Below are 10,523 nucleotides of genomic sequence, written 5' to 3'. Positions count from 1 at the left end.
CCGGGTGTTCTGGATGCTTCCGGTGAAAATAGGAACCTGGGCGTTGATTTCGTCCGATTCCGAGAATATTTCGTTACTAGGATTTCTGAAACCAAAAACAGCAGAAAACAGGAACTGGCACTTCGGCATCTTGTTAATAGGTTAGTTCCAGAAAATGCACGAATATGACATAAAGTGTGCATAAAACATGTAGATAACATCAATAATGTGGCATGGAACATAAGAAATTATCGATACGTCGAAGACGTATCAGCATCCCCAAGCTTAGTTCTGCTCGTCCCGAGCAGGTAAAACGATAACACAGATAATTTCTGGAGTGACATGCCATCATAATCTTGATCATACTATTTGTAAAGCATATGTAGTGAATGCAGCGATCAAAACAATGTATATGACATGAGTAAACAAGTGAATCATAAAGCAAAGACTTTTCATGAATAGCACTTCAAGACAAGCATCAATTAAGTCTTGCATAAGAGTTAACTCATAAAGCAATAATTCATAGTAAAAGCATTGAAGCAACACAAAAGAAGATTAAGTTTCAGCGGTTGCTTTCAACTTGTAACATGTATATCTCATGGATATTGTCAACATAGAGTAATATAACAAGTGCAATATGCAAATATGTAGGAATCAATGCACAGTTCACACAAGTGTTTGCTTCTTGAGGTGGAGAGAGATAGGTGAACTGACTCAACAATGAAAGTAAAAGAATTATCCTCCATAGAGGAAAAGCATCGATTGCTATATTTGTGCTAGAGCTTTGATTTTGAAAACATGAAACAATTTTGTCAACGGTAGTAATAAAGCATATGTATCATGTAAATTATATCTTATAAGTTGCAAGCCTCATGCATAGTGTACTAATAGTGCCCGCACCTTGTCCTAATTAGCTTGGACTACTGGATCATCACAATGCACATGTTTTGACCAAGTGTCACAAAGGGGTACCTCTATGCCGCCTGTACAAAGGTCTAAGGAGAAAGCTCGCATTTGGATTTCTCGCTATTGATTATTCTCAACTTAGACATCCATATCGGGACAACATAGACAACAGATAATGGACTCCTCTTTTATGCATAAGCATGTAACAACAATTAATAATTTTCTCATTTGAGATTGAGGATATATGTCCAAAACTGAAACTTCCACCATGGATCATGGCTTTAGTTAGCGGCCCAATGCTCTTCTCTAACAATATGCATGCTTAACCATAAGGTGGTAGATCTCTCTTACTTCAGACAAGACGGACATGCATAGCAACTCACATGAAATTCAACAATGAATAGTTGATGGCGTCCCCAGTAAACATGGTTATCGCACAACAACCAACTTAATAAGAGATAAAGTGCATAATTACATATTCAATACCACAATAGTTTTTAAGCTATTTGTCCCATGAGCTATATATTGCAAAGGTGAATGATGGAATTTTAAAGGTAGCACTCAAGCAATTTACTTTGGAATGGCGGAAAAATACCATGTAGTAGGTAGGTATGGTGGACACAAATGGCATAGTGGTTGGCTCAAGTATTTGGATGCATGAGAAGTATTCCCTCTCGATACAAGGCTTAGGCTAGCAAGGCTTATTTGAAACAAACACAAGGATGAACCGGTGCAGCAAAACTCACATAAAAGACATATTGAAAACATTATAAGACTCTACACCGTCTTCCTTGTTGTTCAAACTCAATACTAGAAATTATCTAGACCTTAGAGAAACCAAATATGCAAACCAAATTTTAACATGCTCTATGTATTTCTTCATTAATAGGTGCAAAGCATATGATGCAAGAGCTTAAACATGAGCACAACAATTGCCAAGTATCACATTATCCAAGACATTATAGCAATTTACTACATGTATCATTTTCCAATTCCAACCATATAACAATTTAACGAAGAAGAAACTTCGCCATGAATATTAAAAGCTAAGAACACATGTATTCATACGAACCAGCGGAGCGTGTCTCTCTCCCACATAAGCATTTATTCAAAAAAAAACAAAAATAAAAGCACACAGACGCTCCAAGTAAAGCACATAAGATGTGACCGAATAAAAATATAGTTTCAAGAGAAGGAACCAGATAATTTGTCGATGAAGAAGGGGATGCCTTGGGCATCCCCAAGCTTAGACGCTTGAGTCTTCTTGATATATGCAGGAGTGGACCACCGGGGCATCCCCAAGCTTAGAGCTTTCACTCTTCTTGATCATAATATATCATCCTCCTCTCTTGACCCTTGAAAACTTCCTTCACACCAAACTTCTCATAAACTTCATTAGAGGGGTTAGTACATAATCAAAAACTCACATGTTCAGAGGTGAAACAATCATTCTTAACACTTCTGGACATTGCTCAAAGCCACTGGAAGGTAATGGAACAAAGAAATCCACCCAACACAGCGAAAGAAGCAATGCGAAATAAAAGGCAGAATCTGTCAAAACAGAACAGTCCGTAAAGACGAATTTCTAATAAGTACTTCCGTTGCTCAGATCAGAAAACTCAAAACTAATGAAAGTTGCGTACATATCTGAGGAACATGCACGTAAATTGGCATATTTTTCTGATTTTTCTACAGAGAAAACAGCCCAGATTTGTGACAGATAGAAATCTGTTTCTGCGCAGAAATCCAAATCTAGTATCAACCTTCGATTAGAGGCTTCACTTGGCACAACAAAACACAAAACTAAGATAAGGAGAGGTTGCTACAGTAGTAAACAACTTCCAAGACACAAATATAAAACAAAGTACTGTAGCAAAATAACACATGGGTTATCTCCCAAGAAGTTCTTTTCTTTATAGCCATTAAGATGGGCTCAGCAGTTTTAATGATGCACTCGCAAGAAATTGTATTTGAAGCAAAAGAGAGCATCAAGAGGCAAATTCAAAACACATTTAAGTCTAACATGCTTCCTATGCATAGGAATCTTGTAAATAAACAAGTTCATGAAGAGCAAAGTAACAAGCATAGGAAGATAAAACAAGTGTAGTTTCAAAAATTTCAGCACATAGAGAGGTGTTTTAATAACATGAAAATTTCTACAACCATATTTTCCTCTCTCATAATAACTTTCAGTAGCATCATGAGCAAACTCAACAATATAACTATCACATAAAGCATTCTTACCATGAGTCTCATGCATAAAATTATTACTCTCCACATAAGCATAATCAATTTTATTAGATGTAGTGGGAGCAAATTCAACAAAGTAGCTATCATTATTATTCTCATCAAGTGTTGGAGGCATAGTATAATCACAACAAAATTTACTCTCCATAGTAGGTGGCACCAAAAGACCACTATCATTATAATCATCATATATGGGAGGCAAAGTATCATCAAAGAAAATTTTCTCCTCAATGCTTGGGGGACTAAAAAGATCATGAAAACCAGCTTCCCCAAGCTTAGAACTTTCTATATTATTATCAACAATGGTGTTCAAAGTATTCATACTAATATTACTACCAGCATGCAAATAAGGTTCCATAGGTTTTTTAATTTTCGCATCAAACAATTCTAAATCGGGAAAAAGACTAAAAAGCTCACCAATTTTTTTGTTGTTTTCCATTATGCCTAACTAGTGTAAACAAGAAACAAAAAGATGCAATTGCAGGATCTAAAGGAAATAGCTTCGAGTACTTACAGCGCCGGGAAATAGCTTAGTAGCCGAGGTCCGGAGTGTGAGTACCTTTTACCTTTCCTCCCCGGCAACGGCGCCAGAAAATAGCTTGATGTCTACTTCCCCCTCCTTTTCCTGTAGACAGTGTTGGGCCTCCAAGAGCAGAGGTTTGTAGAACAGCAGCAAGTTTTCCCTTAAGTGGATCACCCAAGGTTTATCGAACTCAGGGAGGAAGAGGTCAAAGATATCCCTCTCATGCAACCCTGCAACCACAAAGCAAGAAGTCTCTTGTGTCCCCAACACACCAAATAGGTGCACTAGTTCGGCGAAGAGATAGTGAAATACAGGTGGTATGAATAAGTATGAGCAACGGTAACGGTGCCAGAAAATAGCTTGCTGGCGTGTAGTTGATGGTGGTAGTATTGCAGCAGTAGTAACGCAGTGAAACAGTAAACAAGCAGTAGTAACGAAGCAGTATTTAGGAAAAAGGCCTAGGGTTTTCACTTTCACTAGTGGAGACTCTCAACATTGATCACATAACGAGCAGAGATAAATGCATACTCTACACTCTTGTTGGATGATGAACGCATTGCGTAGGATTACACGAACCCTCAATGCCGGAGTTAACAAGCTCCACAATTTGTTCATATTTAAGTAACCTTATAGTGTAAGATAGATCAATACAACTAAACCAAGTACTAACATAGCATGCACACTGTCACCTTCATGCATATGTAGGAGGAATAGATCACATCAATATTATCATAGCAATAGTTAACTTCATAATCTACAGGAGATCATGATCATAGCATAAACCAAGTACTAACACGGTGCACACACTGTCACCTTTACACACGTGCAGGAGGAATAAAACTACTTTAATAACATTGCTAGAGTAGCACATAGATAAATTGTGATACAAACTCATATGAATCTCAATCATGTAAAGCAGCTCATGAGATTATTGTATTGAGGTACATGGGAGAGATGAACCACATAGCTACCGGTACAGGCCCGAGCCTCGATGGAGAACTACTCCCTCCTCATGGGAGCAGCAGCGGTGATGAAGATGGCGGTGGAGATGGCAGCGGTGTCGATGGAGAAGCCTTCCGGGGGCACTTCCCCGCTCCGGTAGCGTGCCGGAACAGAGACTCCTGTCCCCCAGATCTTGGCCTCGCGATGGCGGCGGCTCTGGAAGGTTTCTGTGGTTTTCGTCGAACCTCTCAGGGTTTTCGATCCAGGGGCTATATATAGGCGAAGAGGCAGCGCAGGAGGGTCGAAGGGGCGACGACACCATAGGGCGGCGCGGCCAGGGCCTGGGCCGCGCCGGCCTATGGTCTGGGGGCCCAGTGCCCCCTACGGTCCTTCCGGGTGTTCTGGATGCTTCCGGTGAAAATAGGAACCTGGGCGTTGATTTCGTCCGATTCCGAGAATATTTCGTTACTAGGATTTCTGAAACCAAAAACAGCAGAAAACAGGAACTGGCACTTCGGCATCTTGTTAATAGGTTAGTTCCCGAAAATGCACGAATATGACATAAAGTGTGCATAAAACATGTAGATAACATCAATAATGTGGCATGGAACATAAGAAATTATCGATACGTCGGAGACGTATCAGTGCAGCAACATGTGAAGAATCAACATTGCTTGTGGTGGTAATAGTCCAAACTTTAGCTACATTTTTCTCTTTAGCTAGTTTTTCATTTTCTTCTCTATCCCACCTAGCACGCAATTCAGCCATTAATCTTATATTCTCATTAATTCTAACTTGGATGGCATTTGCTGTAGTAACAATTTTATTATGATGATTCTCATTAGGCATAACTTTCGATTTCAAAAGATCAACATCAGCAGCAAGACTATCGACTTTAGAAGCAAGTATATCAATTTTCCCAAGCTTTTCTTCAACAGATTTGTTAAAAGCAGTTTGTGTACTAATAAATTCTTTAAGCATGGCTTCAAGTCCAGGGGGTGAATTCCTATTATTGTTGTAAGAATTCCCATAAGAATTACCATAGCCGTTGCCATTATTATAAGGATATGGCCTATGGTTGTTACTAGAATTGTTCCGGTAAGCATTGTTGTTGAAATTATTATTTTTAATGAAGTTTACATCAACATGTTCTTCTTGTGCAACCAATGAAGCTAACGGAACATTATTAGGATCAACATTAGTCCTATCATTCACAAGCATAGACATAATAGCATCAATCTTATCATTCAAGGAAGAGGATTCTTCAACACAATTTACCTTCTTACCTTGTGGAGCTCTTTCCGTGTGCCATTCAGAGTAATTAATCATCATATTATCAAGGAGTTTTGTTGCTTCACCAAGAGTGATGGACATAAAGGTACCTCCAGCAGCTGAATCCAATAAATTCTGCGAAGAAAAATTTAGTCCTGCATAAAAGGTTTGGATGATCATCCAAGTAGTCAGTCCATGTGTTGGGCAATTTTTAACCAAAGATTTCATTCTTTCCCAAGCTTGAGCAACATGTTCATTATCCAATTGTTTAAAATTCATTATGCTACTTCTCAAAGATATAATTTTAGCAGGGGGATAATATCTACCAATAAAAGCATCCTTGCATTTAGTCCATGAATCAATACTATTCTTAGGCAGAGATAGCAACCAATCTTTAGCTCTTCCTCTTAATGAGAAAGGGAACAATTTTAATTTTATAATGTCACCATCTACATCTTTATATTTTTGCATTTCACATAGTTCAACAAAATTATTAAGATGGGCAGCGTGACATCATCAGAACTAACACCGAGAAAATTGCTCTCGCATAACAAGATTCGATAAGCAGGTTTAATTTCAAAGAATTCTCAGTAGTAGCGAGTGGAGCAATAGGTGTGCATAAGAAATCATTATTATTTGTGGTTGTGAAGTCACACAACTTAGTATTTTCAGGAGTACCCATTTTAGCAATAGTAAATAAAACAAACTAGATAAAGTAAATGCAAGTAACTAATTTTTTTGTGTTTTTGATATAGCAAACAAGATAGTAAATAAAGTAAAACTAGCAACTAATTTTTTTTTGTATTTTGATTTAGTGCAGCAAACAAAGTAGTAAATAAAATAAAGCAAGACAAAAACAAAGTAAAGAGATTGGGAAGTGGAGACTCCCCTTGCAGCGTGTCTTGATCTCCCCGGCAACGGCGCCAGAAATTTGCTTGATGCGTGTAGTTGACACGTCCGTTGGGAACCCCAAGAGGAAGGTGTGATGCGCACAGCGGCAAGTTTCCTCGATAAGAAACCAAGGTTTAATCGAACCAGTAGGAGTCAAGAAGCACGTTGAAGGTTGATGGCGGCGGGATGTAGTGCGGCGCAACACCAGAGATTCCGGCGCCAACGTGGAACCTGCACAACACAACCAAAGTACTTTGCCCCAACGAAACAGTGAGGTTGTCAATCTCACCGGCTTGCTGTAACAAAGGATTAACCGTATTGTGTGGAAGATGATTGTTTGCAGAAAACAGTAAAACAAGTATTGCAGTAGATTGTATGCGATGTAAAGAATAGGACCGGGGTCCACAGTTCACTAGAGGTGTCTCTCCCATAAGATAAAAGCATGTTGGGTGAACAAATTACAGTCGGGCAATTGACAAATAGAGAGGGCATAACAATGCACATACATGTCATGATAAATATAGTGAGATTTAATTGGGCATTACGACAAAGTACATAGACCGCTATCCAGCATGCATCTATGCCTAAAAAGTCCACCTTCAGGTTATCATCCGAACCCCTTCCAGTATTAAGTTGCAAAAACAACAGACAATTGCATTAAGTATGGTGCGTAATGTAATCAATAACTACATCCTTAGACATAGCATCAATGTTTTATCCCTAGTAGCAACAGCACATCCACAACCTTAGAACTTTCTGTCACTGTCCCAGATTCAATGGAGGCATGAACCCACTATCGAGCATAAATACTCCCTCTTGGAGTTAAGAGCAAAAACTTGGCCAGAGCCTCTACTAATAACGGAGAGCATGCAAGATCATAAACAACACATAGGTAATAACTTGATAATTAACATAACATAGTATTCTCTATCCATCGGATCCCGACAAACACAACATATAGTATTACAGATAGATGATCTTGATCATGTTAGGCAGCTCACAAGATCCAACAATGAAGCACAATGAGGAGAAGACAACCATCTAGCTACTGCTATGGACCCATAGTCCAGGGGTGAACTACTCACTCATCACTCCGGAGGCGACCATGGCGGTGAAGAGTCCTCCGGGAGATGAATCCCCTCTCCGACAGGGTGCCGGAGGAGATCTCCAGAATCCCCCGAGATGGGATTGGCGGCGGCGGCGTCTCGATGGGTTTTCCGTATCGTGGCTCTCGGTACTGGGGGTTTCGCGATGAAGGCTATTTGTAGGCGGAAGGGCAGGTCAGGGGGCCACACGAGGGGCCCACACTATAGGTCGGCGCGGCCAAGGGGCAGGCCGCGCCGCCCTATGGTTTGGCCACCTCGTGGCCCCACTTCATCTCCTCTTCGGTCTTCTGGAAGCTTCGTGGCAAAATAGGACCCTGGGCGTTGATTTCGTCCAATTCCGAGAATATTTCTTTACTAGGATTTCTGAAACCAAAAACAGCAGAAAACAACAACTGGCACTTCGGCATCTTGTTAATAGGTTAGTTCCAGAAAATGCACGAATATGACATAAAGTGTGCATAAAACATGTAGATATCATCAATAATGTGGCATGGAACACAAGAAATTATCGATACGTCGGAGACGTATCAGTCGCCGATGTCTCCTTCCTCCGGTACCGGTGGTCCTCCGTGTGGCGGTGCGGCGGATTGGTCGGCGGGAGGGGAACCGCCAGGTGATGTGACAGTTTGGGGGAGGTCGCGAGTGAGACGAAGGAGAGGGAGCGGTGAGCCTAATTATGGCGCGTGTTCCCGAAGGGAGGAGGCGGCTCCGCCTCCCTTCTCCACACGTGTAGGCTTCTGGCCGCAACGAGCCTGGCCCCGGAGAAACTGCCATTCCGGGCGTTCCTCCAGGGCCTGTCCCGAGGTGCTTTAAAACCCGGTTCATGCAACAACGCAGTGAGCTGCAGGCATCCAAACTGGCCGAAAATTACTGGCCCGATGCGGGCCAAGAGGGATGCAGACTACCAAACACGCCCCAAGAGACTTTACTTCTAGCCATCGATGGGACATAATGGGATGGGACATAATGGTTTGCGCTGCTGGGCACATTGGCATGGTAGGCCAGGCAGTGGCCCAATTTCTGTCCAGCGCACGCCCCAAACGAACATAATTGAATGGCTGTTGTTTTAGGTCGTCCCGTTGGAGATGCCCTGATCCTAGTCTCTCTGTGTTAGACTTACATCTAGGGAACAATGAAGGATGAAGGGGATACCAAAAGAATCAACCCATCTAATGATGAAATATGTGGTTTCACGACCACATAAAAACATGTATGGCCTACTTTTTAAAAATGAGGAACTAATTAATTGTGTAAAAACTTAATCATTATTTCATAAAATAGCCACAACTTAATTTGTCTTCTCATTTTCAACGTTCCAAGCACATTTGGGTATGACTTTTTTTGTGAGATAGTAGACACATTATTCATTCTATGCATCATTTCACATCTAACGTTGTGATAGTTGATCATGCAGCGACGGCCCCTAATTGTCCCATTTTAATGACATTCATATAAATTTGGATCTAGTTTCCTAATTAAGTATAGGATTATTTTTTGTACCATGAATCGTGATCTTAAGTTTTTTTTTGAGATAAACGAAATTATATTAAGCTAGCAAGCCGCCTCATTAAAAACCTTCCAGTCCCCTTAGGTACCCTGGTAAGGAAAAGAGTGCGTCTGGAACTTACTGCTAAACTCACAGAATTGTTACATCGTTTATCAGTTTCTCGAGAAGGAAGCTAGGGGGTTCGGCAACCCAATTACAAGAAGATTCAGAAGAATAACAAACTCTAGCTATTTCATGCGCTACTTCATTGGCCGTCCTGGAGCATTGTTTGAAGGAGATTTTATCTATCATCGAACAAAGATCAACACAGTCAGCAAAAACAGCCGAAGAATCTCCCCACCAAGCTTCATCTCCTGTGCACGCTTCAACTGTTTCCAACGAATCTGATTCCATCATAACATTATTGCAGCCCAATCTATTTGCAAGGGATAAACCCTCTTTCATAGCCAGAGCCTCCACCATAGCAGCAGACGCCATATTTGGGTAGAATTTTGAAGCAGCAGCCAGGAACAGTCCTTCATGGTCCCTTGCAATCACCCCTGTAGCTCCTGCATGTGATTCTGAATGAAAGGAGCCATCAACATTGATCTTAATTTGTCTCACCTCTGGTTTAACCCATCGATCAGTAGTCTGGGCTACTTTAGAACCCACTCTTGCTGCATTTGCTGTGATAGATAATATCAACATTTTACACTTATAAACTGTAGGAACCGATTCATCATGAGTTCTTCTTCGCCGTCTCCACCAGAGGTACCAGCAGGTTACCCCAATAGTTTCCTTCAGATTGATAGAACTAAAGCCTAGCATGCTATTCGTCTGTTCTCGCAATAAGAACTCCAGAACAGCCGACCCAGATAGATCAACAGGAATTGCTTCATCAATATTCGTGATCTTAAGTTTAGGTTTGGACACGGTTTTTAGTTTTGTAAAGGAAGGATGATCTAGGGTCCCGCTGCTACCGCACCACCACCGCCCATGGTAGAGGACTAGAGGAGCTGACAACCCCATTCGCACCGCCGGCTAACCACAACATGGTCGATGAAATGCCCTAAAGGTAAAAAAAAATTCTTCTTGTTCTTCAATTATAGAACAATGTCATGAGTTCAATGCGGTGTATAACTGACCATTGTAATTTTTGGTGTTTGTAGTG

Source organism: Lolium perenne, chromosome 1, assembly GCF_019359855.2.
Source record: "Lolium perenne isolate Kyuss_39 chromosome 1, Kyuss_2.0, whole genome shotgun sequence".
NCBI lineage: Eukaryota > Viridiplantae > Streptophyta > Magnoliopsida > Poales > Poaceae > Lolium > Lolium perenne.
Note: the sequence above shows the minus strand (reverse complement) of the source record.